Here is a 26,946-nt window from a genome sequence, read left to right on the forward strand (position 1 = left end):
GAACTGGACATGGAACAACAGACTGGTTCCAAATAGGAAAAGGAGTACATCAAGGCTGTATGTTGTCACCCTGCTTATTTAACTTACATGCAGAATACATCATGAGAAACGCTGGGCTGGAAGAAGCACAAGCTGGAATCAAGACTGGTGGGAGAAATATCAATAACCTCAGATATGCAGATGACACCACCCTTATGGCCAAAAGTGAAGAGGAGCTAAAAAGCCTCTTGATGAAAGTGAAAGAGGAGAGTGAAAAAGTTGGCTTAAAGCTCAACATTCGGAGAAGGCAATGGCACCCCACTCCAGTGCTCTTGCATGGAAAATCCCATGGACTGAGGAGCCTGGTGGGCTGCCGTCCATGGGGTCGCTAAGAGTCGGACATGACTGAAGTGACTTAGCTTAGCTTAGCTCAGAAAACGAAGATCATGGCATCTGGTCCTAACACTTCATGGGAAATAGATGGGGAAACAGTGGAAACAGTGTCAGACTTTATTTTTGGGGGCTCCAAAATCACTACAGATGGTGATTTCAGCCATGAAATTAAAAGACGACTGAGTGACTGAACTGAACTGAAGTTCTATTAGAACTTCCCAGGTGGTTCAGTGGTAAAGAATCTGCCTACCAATGCAGGAGACACAGGTTCAGTCTCTGAGTGGGGAAGATCCCATAGAGAAATACATGGCAACCCACTTCAGTATTCTGGAGGCCTAGGAAATCCCATGGAGAAAGGAACCTGGCAGACTACAGTCCATGGGGTTGGCAAAAGAGTAGAACATGACTTACCAACTAAACAACAATTTCCGCTAAAGTCTTTCAGTAGCTCTACAGAATTTCAGTTCAGTTCAGTTCAGTCTCTCAGTCATGTCCGACTCTTTGCAACCCCATGAATCACAGCATGCCAGGCCTCCCTGTCCATCACCAATTCCCAGAATTCACCCAAGCTCATGCTCATCGAGTCGGTGATGACATCCAGCCATCTCAACCTGTGTCATCACCTTCTCCTCCTGCCCCCAATCCGTCCCAGCATCAAGGTCTTTTCCAATGAGTCAACTCTTCGCATCAGGTAGCCAAAGTATTGGATTTTCAGCTTCAGCATCAGTCCTTCCAATAAACACCCAGGACTGATCTCCTTCAGAATGGACTGGTTGGATCTCCTTGCAGTCCAAGGGACTCTCAAGAGTCTTCTCCAACACCACAGTTCAAAAGCATCAATTCTTTGGTGCTCAGCTTTCTTCACAGTCCAATTCTCACATCCATACATGATCACTGGAAAAACCACAGTTTTGACTAGATGGACCTTTATTTGCAAAGTAATATCTCTGCTTTTGAATATGCTATCTAGGTTGGTCATAATTTTCCATACAAGGAGTAAACATCTTCTAATTTCATGGCTGCAGTCATCATCTGCAGTGATTTTGGAGCCCCCAAAATTAAAGTCAGCCACTGTTTCCACTGTTTTCCCATGTATTTCCCATGAAGTGATGGGACTGGATGCCATGATCTTACTTTTCTGAATGTTGAGCTTTAAGCCAACTGTTTCACTCTCCTCTTTCACTTTCATCAAGAGGCTTTTTAGCTCCTCTTCACTTTCGGCCATAAGGGTGGTGTCATCTGCATATCTGAGGTTACTGATATATCTCCCGGCAATCTTGATTCCAGCTTGTGCTTCTTCCAGCCCAGAGTTTCTCATGATGTATTCTGGATGTAAGTTAAATAAGCAGGGTGACAATATACGGCCTTGACGTACTCCTTTTCCTATTTGGAACCAGTCTGTTGTTCCATGTCCAGTTCTAACTGTTGCTTCCTGACCTGTATGTAGGTTTCTGAAGAGGCAGGTCAGGTGGTCTGGTATTTCCATCTCTTTCAGAATTATCCACAGTTTATTGTGATCACAACAGTCAAAGGCTTTGGCATAGTCATAAAGCAGAAATGCATGTTTTTCTAGAATCCTCTGCTTTTTTGATGATACAGTGAATGTTGGCAATTTGATCTCTGGTTCCTCTGCCTTTTTAAAACCAGCTTGGACATCTGTAATTTTACAGTTCATGTACTGCTGAAGCCTGTCTTGGAGAATTTTTAGCGTTAGTTGTTAGCGTGTGAGATGCTTACAATTGTGTGGTAGTTTGAATATTCTTTGGAATTGCCTTTGCATGGGTTTGGAATGAAAATTGACCTTTCCCAGTCCTGTGGCCACTGCTGAGTTTTCCAAATTTGCTGGTGTATTGAGTTCAGCACTTTCACAGCATCATCTTTTAGGATTTGAAATAGCTCAACTGGAATTCCATCACCTCCACTAGCTGTGTTCATAATGATGCTTTTTAAGGCCCACTTGACTTCACATTCCAGGATGTCTGACTCTATGTGAGTGATCACATCATCATGATTATCTGGATCATAGAAGAAGAGGTGACAAAAATACACAGAAGAACTGTACAAAAAGATCTTTATGATCTTATAGCTCAACTGGAATTCCATCACCTCCACTAGCTTTGTTCATAGTGATGCTTCCTAATTCCCACTTGATTTCACATTTCTGTATGTCTCACTGTAGGTGATTGATTACACCACCATGATTATCTAGATTGTGAAGATCTTTTTTTTTTTTTTGTACAGTTCTTCTATGTATTCTTGCCACCTCTTCTTAATATCTTTTGCTTCTGTTAGGTCCATACCGTTTCTGTCCTTTATTGAGTCTATCTTTGCATGAAATGTTCCCTTGGTAGCTCTAATTTTCTTGAAGAGATCTCTAGTCTTTCCCATTTTATTATTTTCCTCTATTTCTTTGCACTGATCACTGAGTAAAGTTTTCTTATCTCTCCTTGCTATTCTTTGGAACTCTGCATTCAAATAGGTATAGATTTCCTTCTCTCCTTTGCTTTTCACTTCTCTTCTTTTCACAGCTATTTGTAAGGCCTCCTCAGACAGACATTTTGCTTTTTTGCATTTCTTTTTCCTGGGAATGGTCTTGATTCCTGTCCCCTGTACAATGTCTCCTGTAAAATGTCACGAACCTCCATCCATAGCTCATCAGGCACTCTCTCTATCAAATCTGGTCCTTTAAATCTATTTCTCATTTCCACTGTATAATCATAAGGGATTTGATTTAGGTCATACCTGAATGGTCTAGTGGTTTTCCCTATTTTCTTCAATTTACATCTGAATTTGGCAATAAGGAGTTCTCGATCTGTGCCACGGTTAGATCCCAGTCTTGTTTTTTGCTGACTCTATAGAGTTTCTCCATCTTTGGCTGCAAAGAATATAATCAATCTGATTTTGTTGTTGGCCATTTGGTGATGTTCATGTGTAGAGTCTCCTCTTGTGTTGTTGGGAGAGAGTGTTTGCTGTGACCAGTGCATTCTCTTGGCAAAACTCTATCAGCTTTTCCCTTGCTTCATTCTGTACTTCAAGGTCAAATTTGCCTATTACCCCAGGTGTTCTTTACTTCCTACTTTTGCATTCCAGTCCCTTATAATGAATAGGATGTTAGTTCTAAAATATCTTGTAGGTCTTCATAAAATGATTCAGCTTCTTCAGCATTACTTATCGAAGCACAGACTTAGATTACCGTGATATTGAATGGTTTGCCTTGGAAAGCAACAGAGATCATTCTGTCTTTTTTGAGATTGAATCCAAGTACTGCATTTTGGACTCTTTTGTTAACTATGAAGGGTACTCCATTTCTTCTAAGGGATTCCTGCCCACAAAAGTAGATATATAATGGTCATCTGAGTTAAATCACCCATTCCAGTCCATTTTAGTTCATTGATTCCTAGAATGTTGACATTCACTCTTGCCATCTCCTGTTTGACCACTTCCAATTTCCCTTGATTCATGCACTTAGCATTCCAGGTTCCTATGAAATACTGCTCTTTACAGCATCAGACCTTGCTTCTATTAGTTGTTACTAATAAAGTCATCACAAAACAACTTGAGGTAGTATATTATGTGCCTGTATATATATATATTTGAGGGGATGTTTGGGTCTGGTACATTCTGTGTGTCTTTGTAAGCACTAAGTCCATTTTGCCTTATTAATTAAAAATAAACAAACAAACAAAAACTGCCTGTGGTCACACTTAGAATCTTGGGTTATTTTAAAAAGATTTTCAACATAATTCTTTGTTCATAAGAGACCTAGATTATTCTATGAATTATTACTCTCCGATGACATTGGATTTGTTTATCTAAACCCTTGAGGGTATTATGGTCATCATTCCTTTCTAGAGCTTATTTCAATTGATGAAATTTGGGGTTCTGATTTTTTACTTCTAACTTTCCAAAAGAATTTTAATTGTGCATTTTTTTTATCCCATTTTTGTTTCATCAAAAGATTAGAACATGATTTATGCACAAAGGGGATCTTTTCATTACTCAAGTTAAGCTGAGAAATCCAGAACAAATGGATCATAGATCTTAAGAGATAAATCAAAAGACCTAAAGCCTTATGAGACAGGTTCATGTTGCCTAAATATCTGGCACTATAATATGAGAAATTATGGGAAACATAGTCTTCTCAGTCATATGGTACTTCTTTAGCAATGGAGTTATTTACTTTCTAATTTTCAGGGATGATTTAGTATGAAACACAAATCTAAAACAAAAATAACAATTGCAAAATTGTTTAAAATTTTTGTATAATTTGTTTCTGTAATTAATTGAGAATTTTCTTGTCTTTAATACTCCATATATGTAGTTTACAGTTTTTATATGAAATATAATTTGGAAAATAACATTTTATATATTCTTTTACAATACTGCAATTTTAAATCAATAGTATTTTTTCTGATCTTTAAATGAAAGTAGTACTATAATATCTTTAATTTACAAGAAGCTCTTACTTTGAATAAGAAATAAAAAAAATTAGTTGTCTTGAAAACTGAAGAATTTCATAGCATTCTGAATCCATTATTAATCCATTATCATGCTGATGTGATTGCTCATGGTACAGTTATATTAGATATAAAATTTATTCAAATTATAGTAATTAAGGCAACTATATTGAGGCTACACAAACAGAACAATGGAAACACAGGAGCCTTAACAAAAACTCTCACTTACATATGGACACATATTTGATAGAGTAGAAAGATTTATTGAGAAAACCAGCATTTCCCAATAAGTCATGCTGCTTTATTTCTGTACTTATGCAAAAAAAAAAAAAGTGAAATTGCAACTTTATGCTATTCAATGCGCAAAACTGAATTACAGATACATGTGTGAAAGTTATAGCTCCACCTTACATGGTAAGAATGCTTGGTTAACTAAGTTTGGTTGAATAAAGAAAAGTTTCAGAAATGGAAAAGATGTATCTTAAGGAAAGATGGGTCGCTCATAATCTTTTCTATTTTTTTTATTTTTTAAAAATGTCTACATTTTTGTGTTTGTTTCTGCTACACAACAATGCAAATCACCCATAATTATACATACATACATTTTAAGAGAAAAAAATGTTCCTCTATTCAGTTGCATTTATGTTATAAATGGAATGTTTAAGTAAAAATATCCCTGACTCTACAGTGACATAAAGCCATAGTATAGTTTGAGTAATACTTAGAAGAAAACATTTATTTCCAAAAAATTTTAGAATTATCCAAAGATAAGTATTAACTACAGATTCTCTAGTATTTCTTTTATTCCTCTTCTTTTTTTTTTTTTTAAGGAAGTTTGATATTGAATGAAAGTCCTTACATAAATGTTTGAATAGTACACTTATTACTACTATTTTTGCATTGAAATATTTAATAATATGCAAAAAGATTCAGGTACACCTTTTATTGTGCTTTCTTTACTGGCTTTGCAGAAAATACAGTTTTACAAAGTGAAGGTTTGTAGCAATTCTGTATCAAGCAAGTCTATCAATGACAATTTTCCAACAGCATTTGCTCATTTCATATTTCTATGTCACATCTTGGTAATTCTCATAATATTTCAAACAACTTTATTATTATTATCATTATATTTGTTATGTGATCTGTGATCAATGATCTTTGATGTCACTACTATGACTTTTTGAAAACTCAGATGATAGCATTTTTAACAATATTTTAAAATTAAAAGATGCACTCTTTTTTGGCATAATGTTATTGATTATTATAAAAATTACTGAACAGAACCCTAGCAAAATAGAATCAGGATGCCAGAATGGAGAGCTCACATGTCCTGTGAGGATAGTGGAGCCCAGCAGGAAGAAGACTGCTCTTCTTTCCTAGCCAGGACTTAGTCAATAGAAAGCCATGGATTCTTTGTTCACTATTTCAGTTCAGTTCAGTTCAGTCGCTCAGTTGTGTCCGACTCTTTGCGACCCCATGAATCACAGCATGCCAGGTCTCCCTGTCCATCACCAACGTCAAGAGTTTACCCAAACTCATGTCCATCGAGTCAGTGATGCCATCCAGCCATCTCATCCTCTGTCGTCCCCTTTTCCTCCTGCCCCCCATCCCTCCCAGCATCAGGGTCTTTTCCAATGAGTTAACTTTTTGCATCAGGTGGCCAAAGTATTGGAGTTTCAGCTTCAGCATCAGTACTTCCAATGAACACCCAGGACCGATCTCCTTTAGAATGGACTGGTTGGATCTCCTTGTAGTCCAAGGGACTCTTGAGAGTCTTCTCCAACACCACACTTCAAAAGCATCAATTCTTCAGCGCTCAGCCTTCTTCACAGTCCAACTCTCACATCCATACATGACCACTGGAAAATCACAGCCTTGACTGATGGACCTTTGTTGACAAAGTAAGAGAACCCTCCCAGTTTCTTTCCCCTCCTTATTAAAAGCATTCTCCTTCCCTTGCCTTGAGAGGACTTGCATGTGGCTTAATATGATGGTAGACTCACCAGTCTTGGATCAGTATCTTGGTGGCCTTCACAAGGACCAGAGAAGACATTCAGTTGCTTCAGGGCAGGTGAGCAAACAGATGTCAAACCAGCAGTTGGTCCCATTGTTACTCATTACATTCTTGCTGCCCTGCAGTTGGTTAGATATATCTGTCTGCTGGATCTGAGCTCTTATTCTCTTGCATCTGAAGCTCTCCAGACTTAATTGAGAATCTATTCAAAGGTTTTGTCTTTCTGGTTAAGGCTTTGTTCTGTATATGAGTACTGTTTTGTCACTTTTGTCTAATCTTGAAATCAGACACTTTCAATGCAAGCTGAGTGGAATTGCCCTTGCCCCAGTTCCCTTGGAGAGAGACTGCTTAAAATAAATTGGCTAGGTTTTCAGCTTTTGGCCCAATTTCTTTGGAAGGAAGAGTCTCCTCTGAAGACTGACTTCAGAAACCCCTTTAGCCTGAGAAAGCTGTCTTCTTAGAGCAGGCTGGAATTGACTTGCAAGCTGTTTGAATTGAGCTTTTGTCCTCTAAGCTCTTTGAGCTGTTTGAAAATTCTTATTTATTTTAGAGGATGGGATACAGGTGATCTAAGTATTTTGAGGGTATCCCCTTCCTATATATACTTCAATAGTTTTATGTTTAAAATTATGGTCCTTCTTCATAATAATTTCTAACTAAATGGACCAGTCTGACCAACAATATAGAATTTCATTGACCATTAAGGGGAACTTTTGAAATCCCAAAAATTAATTTCCTTAATATTGTATTGGACTAATAGCAAAGCTTTCTAGAGAAACACAGTAATCAGCCTAGGAAAAGGAAAAACAATATCAATAACTGTTGATTTAATAAAAAGTAGGAATCTCTGGTTTGGATCAAATAACAACTCAATCCTATTTCAGACTCTAAATATCCAACTCCTCATCACTATCTGTGCTTTGAACTGTTGGTATACTGATACAATTGTAGCCTTGATGAATCAGTATTGGTGGGGAAACACTGACAAGGCTGCAAAAGTGACTACCTTCTTATTCCATTTGTCCAAAGTACAAAAAGGGAAGCCTGTTCATACTGCTCTGGGACATTTAAAACTATCTAATGGACAATTTGAGGTCTGGAAATGGATTCTGTATAACTTTCACACTTTTGTTGTTGTTGTTGTTCAGTTGCTCAGATCCCATGGACTGACGCATGCCAGGCTTCTCTGTCCTTCACCATCTCCTGGAGCTTGCTCAAACACATGTCCACTGAGTCAGTGATGCCATCCAACCATCTCATCCTCTGTCACCCCCTTCTCCTTCTGTGTTCAATCTTTCCCAGCATAAGAGTCTTTTCTAATGAGTTGTCTCTTTGCAAGAAGTGGCCAAAGTACTGGAGTTTCAGTTTCAGTATCAGTCCTTCCAATAAGCATTAAGAATTGATTTTTTTTAGGATTGACTGATTTGATCTCTTTACAGTCAGTGGAACTCTCAAGAGTCCTCTCCAATACCACAGGTCAAAAGCCATCAATTCTTCAGTGCTCAGCCTTCTTTATGGTCTCTCACATCCATATATGACTACTAGAAAAACCATAGCTTTGACTTATTGAACTTGTTGGCAAAATAATGTTTTTCCATTTTAACACGCTGTCTAGGTTTGCCATTGTTTTTCTTCTGAGGAGCAGGTGTCTCTTAATTTCATGGCGACAGTCACCATCTGAAGTGATTTTGGAGCCCAAGAAAATAAAGTTTGTTACTGTTTCCATTGTTTCCCTACCTGTTTGCCATGAAATGATGGGACTGCATGCCTTGATATTAATTTTCTTTTTTTAAACTAATTTATTTATTTTAACTTGAGGATAATTGTTTACAATACTATGGCGATTTTTGCCTTACATTAAGGCTTCTCTTGTAGCTCAGTCAGTAAAGAATCCGTCTGCAGTGCAGGAGACCCAGGTTTGATCCCTGGGTTGGGAAGATCCCCTGGAGAAGGAAATGGCAACCCACTCCAATATCCTTGCCTGGAAAATCTCATGAACAGAACATTGACATGAATCAGCCATGAATGCACACGTGTCCCCCCATCCTGAAACCCCTCCCACCACCCTCCCCACCCTATCCCTCTGGGTTGTCCCAGAGCATTGGCTTTGAGTTCCCTGCTTCATGAATCAAACACACACTGGTCATCCAGTTTACATATGGTAATATACATGTTTCCATACTATTCTCTCATATCATCCCACCTTTGCCTTCTCCCGCATTGTCCAACAGTTTGTTCTTTACATCTGTGTCTTGTTTGCTTCCTTGCATATAGCATCATCATTACCATTTTTCTAAATTCCATATATATGTGTTAATATATTGTATTGATATTTCTCTTTCTGACTTACTTCACTGTGTACAATAAGCTCCAGTTTCATCCATCTCATTAGAACTGGCTCAAATATATTCTTTTTGATAGCTAGGTAATATTGGAATCATTGTGCATATGTACCACAACTTCCTTATTCATTCAGCTGCTGATGGACATGTAGGTTGCTTCCATGTCCTAGCTACACAGTGCTGCAATGGACATTGGGGTGTATGTGTCTCTTGCATACACTGGTTTCTCAGTGTGTATGCCCAGCAGTGGGATTGCTGGGTCATATGGCAGTTCTATTTCCAGTTTTTTAAGGAATGTCCACACTGTTCTCCATTGTGGCTCTCTCAGTTTTCATTCTATTGATCTTAGTTTTCTGTATGTTGAGTTTAAAGCCAGCTTTTTAACTCTCCTCTTTCATTTTCATCAAGAGGCTCTTTAGTTCCTGTTCACTATCTGCCATAAAAGTGGTGTCATCTGCATATCTGAGGTTATTGATATTTCTCCTGGAAATCTTGAATCCAGCTTGTGCTTCATCTAGCCTGGTATTTCTCATGATATACTCTATATATTAGTTAAATAGCCAGGGTGACAATAAACAGTCTTGATATACTCCTTTCCCAATTTGGAACCAGTCCATTGTTCCATGTCAGGTTCTATTGCTTCTTGACCTGTGAACATGTTTCTCAGGAAGCAGGTAAAGTGGTCTGGTATTTCCATCTCTTTAAGGATTTTCCACAGTGGATTTGGGATGGGGGACACATGTACACTCATGGCTGATTAATGTTAATGTACAGCAAAAACCATCACAATATTGTAATTAGCTTCAAATTAAAATATAAATTAATTTTTAAAAGTTTTTTCCACAGTTTTTTTATGATCCACACAAAAATCAAAGGTTTTAGCCCACACATTATGGATATATATTTTAGTCATGGGAATTATGTTTTCACACTGCACTTCACTTGCAGACAGACTGCCTAGTCTGTGGCTAAAATCCTTTTAGAAAGATTATCCTTATTGGAAAACTCCTCTCTTGCTTCATGGTTATTATTGTCATTCAGTTGTTAAGTCATGTCTGACTCTGTGTCAACCCATGGACTACACTATAGTGTAGTAGTAGGACAGTAGCAATGTAGCCCAACTCTGTCCTTCACTATATCCCAGAGTTTGCTAAAACTCCATTCTTTGAGTCAGTGATGCCATCCAACCGTTTAATTCTATGTTGCCCCGTTCTGCTCATGCCCTCAATCCTTCCCATCATCAGGTTTGTTTTTTTTTTTTTTTCCAGTGGGTTGGCTCTTCATATTAGGGGCCAAAGAATTGGCGCTTCAGCATCAGTCCTTTCAGTGAATATTCAGGATTGATTTCCTTTAGAAATGAGTAATTTGATATCTTTGCTTCCAAGGGCCTCTCAAATCTCCAGCACTACAATTCAACAGCAACAGTTTTTCAGTGCTCAGCCTTCTTTTATGGTCCAAGACTCACATCTGTGCATAACTACTGGAAAAACCATAGATTTGACTATATGGATTTGTTGGCAAAATGTTACCTCTGCTTTTTAATACATTGTCTAGGCTTGTCATAGCTTTTCTTCCAAGGAGAAAGCGTATTTTAATTTCATGGCTTCAGTCACCATCCACAGTGATTTTGGAGGCCAAGAAAATAAAATGTGTCACTCTTTCCACATTTACTTGCCATGAAGTAATGGGACCGAATACAATGGTCTTAATTTTCTGAATGCTGAGTTTTTAGCCAGCTTTTTCACTCTCCCCTTTCACCCTCAACAAGAGTCTCTCATTCTTCCTCACTTTCTGCCATTAGAGTGGTATAATTTGCATGTCTGAATGTTGTATTCAGACAACATGTTGCATATTTTTGATATTTTTCCTGGTATTCTTGATTACAGATTGTGATTTATCCAGCCCAGAATATTGCATGATGTTCTCTGCATATAAAGTAAATATGCAGGGTGACAATATACAACCTTAATGTACTCCTTTTCCCAATTTTGAACCAGTGCATTTTTCCATGTCCAGTTCTAACTGTTGCTTCTTGATCTGCATATATTTCTCAGGACACAGATAAGGTGTTCTGGCATTCCCATCTCTTGTAGAATTTTTCTATTTTCCACAGTTTGTTGTGATTCACAGTCAAAGTAGCCAATGAAGCAGAAGCAGATTTTTTTCTGGAATTCTTGTGCATTTTCTATGAGTCAACAAATGTTGGCAATTTGATCTCTGGTTCTTCTGCTTTTTCTAAATCAAACTTGTACATCTGAAAGTTCTCAGTTTACGTTCTGTTGAAGCCTGGCTTGAAGGATTTTTAGGCTTATGTTGCTAGCATGTGAACTGAATACAATTGTATGGTAGTTTATACATTCTTTAGCACTACCCTTTTTGGGATTGGTATGGAAACGGACCTTTTCCAGTCTTGTGGTCACTGCTGCATTAGGGGGCTTCCCTGGTGGCTTAGATGATAAACAATCTGCCTGCAAAGAAGGAAACGTGGGTTCAATCTCTGGGTCGGGAAGATAGCCTGAAGAAGGTTATGGCTACCCATTCCAGTATTCTTGCCTGAAAAATTCATGGATAGAGGAGTCTGGCAGGCTGCAGTCCATGAGATCACAGAGAGTCAGACAAGACTGAGCGATTGACACTTCACATCATATATTTATAATTTACTCCATTGTTAGAGCCTGAATTGTGATTCTGTGATGATCTCTAATGAATCTATCTTTTCTGGAGAACTATCTATTAATCTGTTACTTTCAGATCAATGGAACTTTATAGAGTAATGTAAACATAACTTTTATATATAGTAGAAAACCAATAAATTGTTTACCTTGCTTTATTACAATATTCACTTTATTGCAGTTGTCTGTAACTGAATCCACAGCATCTTCATGGTATGCTTATAGTATAACTAACCTTTGACTGTGTGGATCACAATAAACTGTGGAAAATTCTGAAAGAGATGGGAATACCAGAGCACCTGACCTGCCTCTTGAGTAACCTGTATGCAGGTCAGGAAGCAACAGTTAGAACTGGACATGGAACAGACTGGTTCCAAATAGGAAAAGAAGTACATCAAGGCTGTACATTGTCACCCTGCTTATTTAACCTATATGCAGAGTACATCATGAGAAACGCTGGACTGGAAGAAACACAAGCTGGAATCAAGATTGCCGGGAGAAAAATCAATAACCTCAGATATGCAGATGACACCACCCTTATGGCCGAAAGTGAAGAGAAGCTAAAAAGCCTCTTGATGAAAGTGAAAGAGGAGAGTGAAAAAGTTGGCTTAAAGCTCAACATTCAGAAAACAAAGATCATGGCATCTGGTCCCACCACTTCATGGGAAATAGATGGGCAAACAGTGGAAACAGTGTCAGACTTTATGTTTTTGGGCTCCAAAATCACTGCAGATGGTGACTGCAGCCATGAAATTAAAAGACATTTACTCCTTGGAAGAAAAGTTATGACCAACCTAGATAGCATGTTGAAAAGCAGAGACATTACTTTGCCGACTAAGGTCCATCTAGTCAAGGCTATGGTTTTTCCAGTGGTCATGTATGGATGTGAGAGTTAGACTGTGAAGAAGGCTGAGCACCGAAGAATTGATGCTTTTGAACTGTGGTGTTGGAGAAGACTCTTGAGAGTCCCTTGGATTGCAAGGAGATCCAACCAGTCCATTCTGAAGGAGATCAGCCCTGGGATTTCTTTGGAATGAATGATGCTAAAGCTTAAACTCCAATACTTTGGCCACCTCATGCAAAGAGTTGACTCATTGGAAAAGACTCTGATGCTGGGAGGGATTGGGGCCAGGAGGAGACGGGGCGACAGAGGATGAGAAGGCTGGATGGTATCACTGACTCAATGGACATGGGTCTGAGTGAACTCCGGGAGTTGGTGATGGACAGGGAGGCCTGGCATGCTGCGATTCATGGGGTGGCAAAGAATTGGACACGATTGAGCAACTGAACTGAACTGAACTGAGCATTTATATTAAATTTGGTGATTTCAAGGATTGTTCATCACAGATATTATTTAATGATAACACCAACTTAAAGGAATTAGGCAGCCATTGTTCTCTCTCTCTCTCTCTTTGTTTTCCTTTAAATGGGGGAAGTTGGTAAAAGCTTTCCTAAACTACAGCAAATGTTTTTACTATGTAGTTTTATGTCTCTTTACTGAATTCAAATTTACATAAGATAAAATTAAAATTTTCTATGTATATTTTTGAATTTGTATAATTGTTCATGTTTACTGTTGAGGGTAAAATAGTTTCATCACCACCAAAATTATTTTTAAGATGCAGACTGAACTATCTAATAGTGTGTATCTTACAGAGGTGTTCACAGTAATTTGCTTCCAATCAAAATACCCATGGTTCTATGGCATTCTCTTTCTTTCTTTATTTCAGTTTATTTCAATTACTCAGAGATTGAAAGTCTAAGAACCTTCTGTAAGGTTTTGTATATCCTCTTAAATTATTCTCTAAGGAAGATTTTGAGTGTGGAGAAATATTTCTGTGCTGCTACAGAACGCAGAATTCTTTCAAGTATTTTGCTAAGAACTGCAGATTCTGGGCTAAGCAAAAACTTGGGAATTTCATTTACATCTATAAAATTTGTTGTTGTTGCTGTTTAGTTACTAAGTTACATTTAACTCTTTTGCAACCCTATGGACTATGACCTGCAAGGCTCCTCTGTCCAAATGGGATTTCACAGGCAAGAATACTGAAGTGGGCTTCCATTTCCTTCTTCAGGATATCTTTATGACCCAAGGACTGAACACTTGTCTCCTATATTGACAGGCAGATTCTTGACCACTGAGTTGTTGCTGCTGCTGCTGCTAAGTCGCTTCAGTCATGTCTGACTCTGTGTGACCCCATAGACAGCAGCCCACCAGGCTCCCCCATCCCTGGGATTCTCCAGGCAAGAACACTGGAGTGGGTTGCCATTTCCTTCTCCAATGCATGAAAGTGAAAAGTGAAAGTGAAGTCACTCAGTCGTGTCTGACCCTTAGCGACCCAATGGACTGCACCCACCAGGCTCCTCCATCCATGGGATTTTCCAGGCAAGAGTACTGGAGTGGGGTGCCATTGCCTTCTCCCACTGAGTTGCTAGGGAAGCCCATAGAGAGTTTTATGTAACTCCAAAGGTATGTGCATGCATTGCCAGGAAAAATGAAGACTGGTATCAGTAAGATACCAGTAGTTTGTAAATTTCAGACACCAAGTCTTATGTGGTCCTTGGAGCATTTATTTACAGGCCAGAATGTGTATCTGAACACAGAATCCTTTCTGTTTAGTCTCCAAATAGCAAATTCTTTTCATTCTCTAGATGAAAACAACAACAACAATGTCTGTGTTGTTCTAGTGTATATAAACTGAGAAAATAAATGTGTTTTTATTCTCCATTTATGATGCAGACCTAGAATTTTGTGTGTGAGAAATTTAGGGTTTCATTGCACTGCCCAGTTGTAAGACGGTCTGTGTGAATCCCAAGCTTATTATTCAATTTTATGGAAACAATAATATCTTTCCATAATTCAAATCTTATGTATATTTGAGTGCAATTTAAATATTATTTAAATAAATTGTTTATGTATTATTTAAATCATTTAGATGGCTATTAAAAAAACCCAATTTATTAAAATTCAAAAGTTCCCTTGTAGAAAAAGACACATGTAATTCTCTGTCATCAAATGTATGAATCATTTCCTATTTTCATATAATTTTGTAGGAAATTATACAATTAAAACATGTATGAATACATTTGTTCGGTCTAGTGATGAAAAGTAATTGACATCAGACTACTCTTAATTCTCTAAAAACCATTCAGACTACTCTTAATTCTCTAAAAAGCATAAATCTGGACAAAATATATGAGACAAAAATATGAGATAAATATTTTCCAGCGGTTGGTAATACAAACTGCAGTTACAGAAAGAAAGAAGGATCATAATGCATATCTCCTCACAGATCACTCCAGCTCTCCATCCATGTTCTGTTTCTGAACCGGCAGAATAAGCTCTGGTTGTAGGAGACTGTGGTGGACCCTCTGAGCTCAGGAGGTGAAGATCAGAATTCCAGGGCAAATGAACTGTCTGTTTTAGTAAAATAGAATACTTAAGAAGAGGATGCTTCCCAGAGAGAAACCTCAGAATTCTGTGTAGAAATTCTTTGAGATCCCTTGGTAAAGAACAGGGCAGTACATGCTCAGAGAAACATCATATGAGACAAGAAGGAAGTTGCATGATATTGAAAATATAACAGAGACACTAGATGTCAAGTGGTGCTGTGGAAATATTGGATTTCCAGAGAAGTCATAATGTATATATTATCACTCTTAGCATTCCTGTGTGACAATAGAAAAACTACACTTAACAACAAAGACTGTGTCTCAGGTCTTGAATGGATTATTATCTCAAGAACATCTAAAAGTAAGTCCTGCAAAAGCCACAGGGAAGACAAAATTGAAGATTGAGTCCTACTGTAACCCAGGAGGTCTCTATGGAGCCTTCCTGGAACGGACACCCCCATTCTGTCTTCTACCTGCTCTTTTTCTGTAGAAAACTTTTAGCTTCCTAGGACTTCAAGTTCCAAAGAATCAACTTAATCAAAGTGAGAAAATGTAGAAAGAAAGGAAATTAATCAACCAAGACAAAATAACAGTAATTTAGCCTTTAAACAAAGTCAAGAACATTCAGTTACTCCTCAAGGACTATAGATAACATTCTGAGTCATGCCCTTTGAGTTGTTGTGCAGATAGTGAAACATCTGCCAGGTGAAAGAAGTCACTTGTTTGCTGCCCACAAGGACACAGACTTGAGAGTGCTTGGAATCAGAAGTTTGATGAAGTTTACTTCCAGTTGCCTCACCACCGATGGATCAGAAGAATGTTTATGAGTGGACCATGCATGCCATAGCCCTCTCCCCCACTCTGTCTTTACCTCTTTTTCCTGAAAGCAATCAAGGATAAAATTCTGGAGCTTTTGAGTACCAAGTCCCTGGACTCCTTACTTGGTGCCTGCAATAAAGGCTGCATTTTCTACCATCACAGTCTAGTGTCAGTAGATTTGCTTTACTGGCCACAGACAAGTGGGCTCAAGTTTGACTTGATAACACCACTGGGTCAGAGGAATTTGGACAACACTTTGGATTTTTCAGAGTTGTATAAGTAGAACCTAAGAACAAATTGCCTAAGTTCAAGTGCTCAGTCTGTAGCTAAATATGGTTTTGAAAAATCAACACTATCTAAAAAAATATGATAATTCTGGTCATCTTTAATGTACCATCAATAACATAATTTCCAAAATAAAAATTATGCAACATGAGAAAGAGCAGGAAAATGTGACAAACAACCAAAACACCTGTCCCAGATGATTATGTTGTTGAATGTAGGAAACAGACTTAAAATAAATAATTTCAAATGTTTTAAAATTACTATTGGAACGTGTAACTGAAAAGCAAGGTAAAGTTAAAAACATGAGAAAGATAAAGGAAGCCATGAATAACTGACACATGAGCCAACATTGATAGTTCTCAAAAATATCATATTGAGGGAAAAAGTATGCAATTATACATACAGTATTATTTCATTATATAAAATTATAGAATTGGTCATACTAACCTATTGTATAAATCAATGTTTATACTTATGGCTGAATCACATTGTTATATAGTAGAAACAACACAACATTTTAAATCTATTAACCTCTATTTAAAAATAAATTTTAAAAAGTCATATCGTTGGTTGCCTGGTACCAAGGTGGGAAGGAATGATGGCATAAGGTAATCAGGAAGCTGGCTGAGGTGATTGAGGCAAATATTCTGCATCTCTATTGAGGAGGTTAGAACTGGACATGTAACAACAGATTGGTTCCAAATAGTAAAAGGAATATGTCAAGGCTGTATATTGTCACCTTGCTTATTTGATTTATATGCAGAGTACATCATGAGAAATACTGGGCTGAGTGAATCACAAGCTGGAATCAAGATTGCCGGGAGAAAGAACAATAACCTCAGATATGCAGATGACACCACACTTATGGCAGAGCAAAGAAGAACTAAAGAGCCTCTTGATGAAAGTGAAAGAGGAAAGTGAAAAAGTTAGCTTAAAGCTCAATATTCAGAAAACTAAGATCATGGCATCTGGTCCCATCACTTCATGTCAAATAGATGGGGAAACAATGGAAACAGTAACAGACTTTATTTTGGGGGTTCCAAAATCAGATGCAGATGGTGACTGCAGCCAAGAAATTAAGACACTTGCTCCTTGGAAGGAAATTTATGACCAACCTAAACAGCATATTAAAAAGCAGAGACATTCCTTTGCCAACAAATGCCCATCTAGTCAAGGCTATGGTTTTTCCAGTAGTCATGTATGGTGTGAGAATTGGACTATAAACAAAGCTAAATGCTGAAGAATTTATATTTGTGAACTGTGATTTTGGTGAAGACTACAAGGAGATCCAACCAGTCCATGCTAAAGGAGATCACCTGAGTGTTCATTGGAAAGACTGATGTTGAAGCTGAAACTCCAACACTTTGACCACCTGGTGGGAAGAGCTGATTCATTTGAAAAGACCCTGATGCTGGGAAAGATTGAAGGTAGGAAGAGAAGTGGACACAGAGGATGCAATGGTTGGATACCATCACCGACTCAATGGACATGAGTTTGGGTAAACTCTGGCAGTTGGTGATGGACAGGGAAGCCTGGCGTGTTGCAGTCCATGGGGTCACAAAGAGTCAGACATAATTGAGCAACTGAACTGAACTGAATTGAAGGGGTGGTTACATCAATATCAGTATTTCTCAAAAGTCACTGAAATGTGAACTTAAAATATGAATATTTTGATTTATTAAATAAATTACAAGATGTGTTCTCCTTGGAAGGAAAGCTGTGATGAACCTAGACAGCACATTAAAAAGCAGAGACATACATTTGCTGACAAAGGTCTATATAGTTAAAGCTATGGCTTTTCCAGTAGTCATGTACAGATGTGATAGCTGGACCATAAAGGAAGCTGAGCACCAAAGAGTTGATGCTTTTGAATTGTGGTGCTGGAGAAAACTATTGAGAGTCCCTTGAACTGCAAGGAAATCAAACCAGTCGATCTTAAAGGAAATTAACCCTGAATACTCATTGGAAGGACTGCTGTTGAAGCTGAAGCTCTAGTAATTTGGCCAACTGAGTCAGCTCACTGAAAAGACCCTGATGCTGGAAAAGATTGAAGGCAAAAAGAGAAGGGGGTAGCAGAGAATGAGATAGGTAGTATCATTGACTCTGTGGGTATAAATATGAGCAAACTCCAGGAGATAGTGAAGGACAGAAGAGCATCATATGCTGGAGTCCATGGGGTCACAAAGAGTAGGATATGACTTAGCAGCTGAACAACAACAATGCCTCAGTAAAGTGGAGAAACTATATTTAATCAATAATCTCAAATTATATTTTGGAAAATATCCTTCCTGGGGAAATGCTTTATACTTTTAACCATTAATGTCTATTAATAAAATGATATAATAAGATATATTTCTTATTAATATATTATTAGTTCAGAAAGTATGGCACAATTACAAATAAAAACAGTATTACTTGGTTTGAAATCATTCTTGAAGACTGTTGGCAATTTCTAGTAAAGTTAATCTTGTACTTACCAAAAAAGGAAAAAAAAAAAAAAAAAAAAAACACCCACAGTACTGAGTCCCCAAAACAAATCTTGTATCACAGCAGGTTTCAGAAAGCAGTCATCTTTTGCGGAGGTCATTATTTTAAAATGCTTTTGGGTATGATCAGAATTATATAAGATGTTAAACTATAGCAAAATATGATTATACTAACACTTAGAAAAGTGCTTTTAATCAATAATAAACGTCTCATATAGACTTTTACCTGTTTGCCTTAAAATTAAAGCAAAATATCTCATCTATAGATAATCATCCTTTAAAATAGACCAAAGGTTTCCATATGAACTTAACACTTTCTGGAAATAATTCAAAATAGTAGTATTATTTTTGTTTTAACAATACTTGTAATTTTTATTTTAATGATTAAGTAACCAAAATAAATAAAATATGAGTGAAAAAGTCAATATGAAATCCTAATTGAAAGAGGATATTTAAGTCTCCTGCTCATTCTGCAAATTCATGTTTGTTTTCTGTCTCAATTTATTTTTCCACTACATTAAATCATTTAGTTGTTTTTTTCACATGTCCTCTTCAAAAATTTTCCCCCAACTCAAAATTTCAAAAATAAAACACTTTCATATTGATTTCCTCCTAAGAACTTAATGGCACTAACTTCATGACAGAAATCAATTAAAATTTGGTAATAATAAGAATAAGAATTTTTTATTATGATTGTTCAGGTGGTTATTATGTTTTCTCTGAACAAAGTATGGTAATGTATCTTTTAAAAAAATTCCTACTAGAAATTTACATTTCTAGATAATATAGTCTGGTTAATATGTTTGCTTAGATAAAATAGCATACTTCTGGAGAGTAGAACTTTCTCTTAGAACCCACAAAAAAATAAAAGTAATAATAATGTTAACATGTTAACTTAGTTAACTAAGCTGATATTCAGAGCTTAGTTCAGTCTTTCTTGGATGTCTCTTTTCAGCAATGTCTCTTTCTCCAGCAGTGTCACTGTTCTTTGCTGTCAGTGACAAGCATTAAACCCTATAGGAATCCCTTTCCTGCCAAGGCTTTCAACAGCTATACCAGAAAGCACCAGGCTACAGGACTCTGAGATCTACAATGAAACAGAGCCAGCCTCCCACTTCTCTATCTATAAAGGGACCGAACAAGGAAGTGATTGACAATTTTTACAGGTTCTAGCTTGAGAATTCTGAAATTGCTGTCACATACTTAAAATTGACATATCATTCAGGTTTTTATTAGACTTGAAGAATTTGAATTCTCTTTCACTGAATCACATAAAATATCAAATATTCAATATGTATTATTTGTGTATAGACTAGCTAATATATAGAAAGGACTAATAGTATATTGGCCCCAGGGAAAACCCCTTAATTTCAAACATGGATAATGACAGTACCACTTCATCTGAGCACCATGACAAATGAATCCAACTTAAGTCTTTTCTGCTATGATCTCATCTCTCTCTTTTGAATGGGGAGATTTTGCCATTCTTTGGCCGTTACTAAGGCCCTTACTATCCTGTTACCTTACTAAGCACATAGCACAGTGAAGTAAAATTAAGAGAAAGAAGAAAGAAAATAGAACCTGTTCTGAGTGTTTGGATTTAGTCATACATAACAGGCTTCATCCTGTGGACATCAACCAACATATGACAATATCTCCTCTCTTCCTCCCCTCTTCATTGTTTAATAGTCTTTCTGACATTCTCAAGGGAAATTTTATTGTTAAAATGTCTTAAATACCTTAAGTATCAAACACAGAAATGTAGAATCAGATATAGCTTAAATAGTACTTTTAAGATGATATTTTAATTTTGTTTGTAATTGCAAAGACAATTCATTAATTGTTTCATCCATTTAGTCCATATTTATTGAATGTTGTTATATGCATGACACATGTTAGGTTCTGCAATCACAGCAATAAAGAAGGTAAAACAACTTCAAACTCCCTCAAAAGTATAAAAATTCAGTCTTACATAATGTAATCTGGAGCAAAATGAAGATTGCTATTGATTGAAGTCAACTATTTTAGATTTTGGAAACAAATACAAAGTTCTCTAGAGTAAGGTGTCACTTGACAACCACTCTAAAATTTTTTGTTTTAGGTTGTAAGATCAAGGTGTGTGTGTAGCTATAGAAGAAATTAAGATTATTTAACCAGTGGTCCAGTTCTAAAGTTTAAAGAGATGAAAATGTGCAGAGGAAATATGAGAAACAGATAAACATGTGGCTTTTATTTTCTACAAACAAGTCTCTTGATGAGAATGAGGCCATCAAATGAAGGAATGATCACCAAATCATGGACCAAGAAATTTTGCCTTAAAGTGCTTCATTTTGAATCAAACTCTTCCCTAAATGAGAAAACCTAATTAAAAAGTGCCTCTGAAAAACAGAATATAGTAAGATTGCTTTAGAAGTTATTTCAGATAAGTAATCCAATTTGAAGTCAATGTTTATTCCAGTTCAACCCCGTGTCCTATATAGTAGTAAGATTATCCATTAGTGTTGAGCTGCTTGGCACCACTGAACTTTAAAAGAACAAAAACTGTGGTAGGTATTAGAAGAGAAAGAGAAAACAGAGAGATAGAGGAAGAATATATGACATAAGACACACATATGAAAAGACAGTAGAGGAAGAGATAAGAGTTCTTCATAACTCCAGAGGAACCAAAACAAAATAAAACTAGATCTGGCAATATGCACACCTACACATGCACGCACACACACACACACACACACTTGCTGTTATACATTCAGATGCTATAATTAAAATGAATAACACATAATATGTTTGATTAAAAAAAAAACGACCAGAATAAGATTGAACAAACTCTTCTGTTAAGTAATCTCTCTTTACAAAAATAATAAATAGCACACATTGTAATTCATCATCTTTCAAGATGTTCTATTTTCTTTCTAGAGAAGCTAACCAAAAACACAAATGAAAATTGTTCTCATATCTCTCATATTAAGTTTCATTTTTTATGAAGTCTCATTTGTTTTCTGCCAACACCTTAAGATGCCTTACTTACATTTGACTTCTTGACACAGTGTTTTCAGCTGTGTGTGACAGACACCTGGACTTAAAATCTCTGTCTCCTTTGGCCAGGAGAGTGTCTAAAATTCTTACAGGAGGTACTCAAAAAATAGTCATTGCATTGAAAACACAAATATTACTTTAATTAATGACTGACACAATTCAGTTCAGTTCATTTCATTTCAGTCTCTCAGTCGTGTCCGACTTTTTGTGACCCCATGAACCACAGCATACCAGGCCTCCCTGTCCATCACCAACTCCTGGAGTCCACCCAAACTCATGTCCATTGAATCAGTGATGCCATCCAACCATCTCATCCTCTGTCGTCCCCTTCTTCTGCCTTCAATCTTTCCCAGCATCAGGGTCTTTTCAAATGAGTCAGCTCTTCACATCAGACTGACACAATCAGGTATGCATTTTTCTCTCTTACTTCCTGAGAAGGTTACATAAGTATTTTCACTATTTTTAGCAAGAAGTTTGCAAAATCTCAGACCTGATCATATGTTATTTTGGATAAGTGAAAATTAATAATTAAGGAAAAACTCTCACTAAACCTTGTCAAGTAAAAAACTACTTTTATCCATAATTTCATACCTAGAGATCAGTGAAATTTTCATTTATATATCTCTATTATTTGATCTGATGATAGCAATTGATGCAATTATATAATTATTTATTAATAATCTATTTTGACTAGGAATGAAAGATATATAATAAGTATATGTAAGATAAAGCTATTTATAAAGTACATCACTGTGTAGTTTTGATGTAAAAAGAAACATGTAAAGCCAGTTTGGCAAGTAAGCTTACTTAAATAAAATGCATTATTCCATATGAATTTACCTATTGCGGTCTTGAAAGACTACTTGGAAAGGACACTTGAATGAGTGTCCTTGTGTAGGGGCATCCTTATTCAGGCTGCGTGTGCCCAGTAGTTTTGGTGGAAGAACTGGACCTTACGTGAACGCAAGTCATATCTATCACCAGAGTTCAGTTCAGTTCAGTTGTGTCTGATTCTTTGTGACCCCATGGATGGCAGCACACCAGGCTTCCCTGTCCATCACCAACTATCACCAGGGTTATTGGCACCTATCACATAGATAAGAGGTGAGGTTGGAGATTGAGGGGCTAGAGCCAGAGCTAGATGTGATCTGGGGCTTCACTGCTCAAGGACCGTCACACCCCAATGGGGAAAGAGGCAGGTGCCTAGTTTCTTGAGCAGAAGCCCTCCCAGCACAAACACCTCCACTCCAGAGGGGAGCACTGATGGAGCAAGAGAGGCTGCTGTGCACTTCAGTTTCCCTGATACAGTCAGAGACCCAGACCACATCAGATATACTGCCTTTGCAAGTGATAGTGATGGCTAGTCCCACCTGCTCTAGTGCCACTTCAGCCTCCTTTGCTTCTTAAGTCTGTGCTCTCCCGTCAGCTTTTGTGGCCCTTGCCCTTTGTGAGGAGCCATGCCCCAGAGCAGTGGGACTGGTGCAGGTGCTTGGCATTGTTTGGGACATGGGTTGTGGTGGTCTAGCTGCAGTCAGAACCCAGGACTGCTTCTTTTGCCCTGTCTTTGTAAGCATTAGAAATAGCTGCCCTCTCCCCACTCATATGCCCCTCCAGGTCAAAGCCTCATAGCTGAGCTCTCCTTTTGGCCATAGAAGTCCTGCCCCAGGGTGGAGCTGAGGTGTGAAGCAAGGGGGCCTGGAGTGGGCACCAGGCTCAGGCCATGGTGACCTAGGAAACTGGCCAGCATTCTGTGAAATTTCAACCTGTCCTCTCTGCCCTTTTTGAGGAGAAAGTGTGCATATGCCCTTCTTACCAGTGGGATCCAGGCTTCCCACAGATCCTGCTATTCCCACTGGCCCTATAGACAGCCAAGGGGACTCATCTTCCTGGTGTCAGATCCCAGGTATGTGGCACCTGCTCACTCCCAGGGAGGATCTTTGCTTTTGAAATTCCCCTTCTCTTCTGAGTCTCCTCCCAGGGGCACATGTCTCAACATAATCACTTCCCTTTCCTTCCTACTCAGTTATGGTTCATCAGCCTTGGTTGTGCCAGAGTCCTTCTGCCAGGTTCAGGTTAATTTTCAGCCAGAATTTTTCCACATGTTGATGTATTTTTGGTGTGTTTTGAAGGAGAGGTTAGTACCACATCTCTGCCATCTTGATCTCTTTCTCTTTTTATTTTATAATTACATTTCCCTGTGCTCTACTTTCTAGAAAAAAAAAATATCTTGGAATCTCTTACACAATCTTAATCTCATTTTTATAGCATACTGTTGCACTTTTCTTGAAAGTGATTCTGTCTCTCATTTATCTTTCCTAGGATATCAGTTGTCTGATTTTTTGTAATTTTCTTTTTGTTGTTGTTTTTTTCTTTTGCCACATATACTATTTCACACTTTATTTTGTTAAATTCGGAGAAGGCAATGGCACCCCACTCCAGTACTCTTGCCTGGAAAATCCCATGGATGGAGGAGCCTGGTGGGCTGCAGTCCATGGGGTCGCTAGTAGTCAGACGTGACTGAGCGACTTCACTTTCACTTTTCACTTTCATGCATTGGAGAAGGAAATGGCAACCCACTCCAGTGTTCTTGCCTGGAGAATCCCAGGGATGGGGGAGCCTGGTGGGCTGCCATTTCTGGGGTCACACAGAGTTGGACACGACTGATGTGACTTAGCAGCAATAGCAGCAGTTAAATTGCATTGTTATCTAAAGGGAATTTTATTAATATTAGTCTAAGTTATCTGGACAGATTCAAATGATTCTCAGAGTTAGCCATTAAGAAAAATGTGTAATTTGCTTGTTTATTGATTTTTAAGTCTATTCAATGTTGTTAGCATCACAATTTGGTGTCAGGGAATCAATTCTGATTACTGATTTTAATAATTGAAACTGAGGCAAGCTAACAGCTAAAACTTTTGTACACACACACAAACTCATATGCTGTCATATCTCAATAGGGTGACTAAATGCCTTCTTTATATATTTTCAGTATTTCAGAATTGTTTTTTATCCCTTTTCATTAATGAATATAACTCAGATAAGAAAGCTATTTAACAAACTCTGAACTAGATATTGTATAAAATTGTGTTTTATAAAGGGTACAATTTGACTTTCTGTTCATTTTATTAATCTAATTGACTTTTATTTGATGATACAAATCAATCATTATGTTCTCATCCTTGATATAACGTTTTTACTTGTGTGTGTGTGTGTTTTTTTTTTTTCCCTACTGTTTTAACAAGAGGCTGGTGTGTTGGTTAAAGGCAAGAAAAATGAGAAAGGGGATTTAAAACATAAAATTCAGTGATGAAATCAGTTTACCAACAGAATTTTTGCACAATGAAAGTGGTCAAATTGAGGAGTTGCTAAGAGAATTAGATACATATTCTCTTGTTTAAAGGAGAACCTTCTCCAGGATAGATCACATCCTGGGCCATAAATCTAACCTTCATGAATTTAAAATAATTGAAATCATTCCAAGCATCTTTTCTGACCATAATGCATTGAGATTAGATCTCAATTACAGGAGAAAAACTATTAAAAATTCCAACATATGGAGGCTGAACAACATGCTTCTGAATAACCAACAAATCACAGAAGAAATCAAAAAAGAAATCAAAATATGCATAGAGACTAATGAAAATGAAAACACAACAAACCAAAACCTGTGGGACACTATAAAAGCAGTGCTAAGAGGAAAGTTCATAGCAATACAAGCATACGTCAAGAAACAAGAAAAAAGTCAAATAAATAACCTAACTCAACACCTAAAGCAACCAGAAATGGAAGAAATGGAGAACCCCAGAATTAGTAGAAGGAAAGAAATCTTAAAAATTAGGGCAGAAGTAAATGCAAAAGAAACAAAAGAGACCATAGCAAAAATCAACAAAGCCAAAAGCTGGTTCTTTGAAAGGATAAATAAAATTGACAAACCATTAGCCAGACTCATCAAGAAGCAAAGAGAGAAAAATCAAATCAATAAAATTAGAAATGAAAATGGAGAGATCACAACAGACAACACAGAAATACAAAGGATCAAAAGAGACTACTATCAGCAATTATATGCCAATAAAATGGACAACGTGGAAGAAATGGACAAATTCTTAGAAAAGTACAACTTTCCAAAACTGAACCAGGAAGAAATAGAAAACTTAACAGACCCATCACAAGCATGGAAATTGAAACTGTAATCAGAAATTTTCCAGCAAACAAAAGCCCAGGTCCAGACAGCTTCACAGCTGAATTTTACCAAAAATTTTGAGAAGAGCTAACACCTATCCTCCTCAAACTGTTCCAGAAAATTGCAGAGGAAGGTAAACTTCCAAACTCATTCTATGAGGCCACCATCACCCTAATACCAAAACTTGACAAAGATACTACAAAAAAAGAAAACTACAGGCCAATATCACTGATGAACATAGATGCAAAAATCCTTAACAAAATTCTAGCAATCAGAATCCAACAACACATTAAAAAGATCATACACCATGACCAAGTGGGCTTTATCCCAGGGATGCAAGGATTCTTCAATATCCACAAATCAATCAATGTAATTTACCACATTAACATATTGAAAAATAAAAGCCATATGATTATCTCAATAGATGCAGAGAAAGCCTTTGACAAAATTCAACATCCATTTATTTTAAAACCTCTCCAGAAAGCAGGAATAGAAGAAACATACCTCAACATAATAAAAGCTATATATGACAAACCCACAGTAAACATTATCCTCAATGGTGAAAAACTGAAAGCATTTCCCCTAAAGTCAGGAACAAGACAAGGGTGCCCACTTTCACTGCTACTATTCAACATAGTTCTGGAAGTTTTGACTACAGCAATCAGAGCAGAAAAAGAAATAAAAGGAATACAAATTGGAAGAGAAGAAAGTAAAACTCTCACTGTTTGCAGATGACATGATCCTCTACATAGAAAACACTAAAGACTCCACCAGAAAATTACTAGAGCTCATCAATGAATATAGTAAAGTTGCAGGATATAAAATCAAAACACAGAAATCCCTTGCATTCCTATACACTAATAATGAGAAAGTAGAAAAAGAAATTAAGG

The sequence above is a fragment of the Capricornis sumatraensis genome, chromosome 17 (genome assembly GCF_032405125.1).
Source record: "Capricornis sumatraensis isolate serow.1 chromosome 17, serow.2, whole genome shotgun sequence".
Lineage (NCBI taxonomy): Eukaryota > Metazoa > Chordata > Mammalia > Artiodactyla > Bovidae > Capricornis > Capricornis sumatraensis.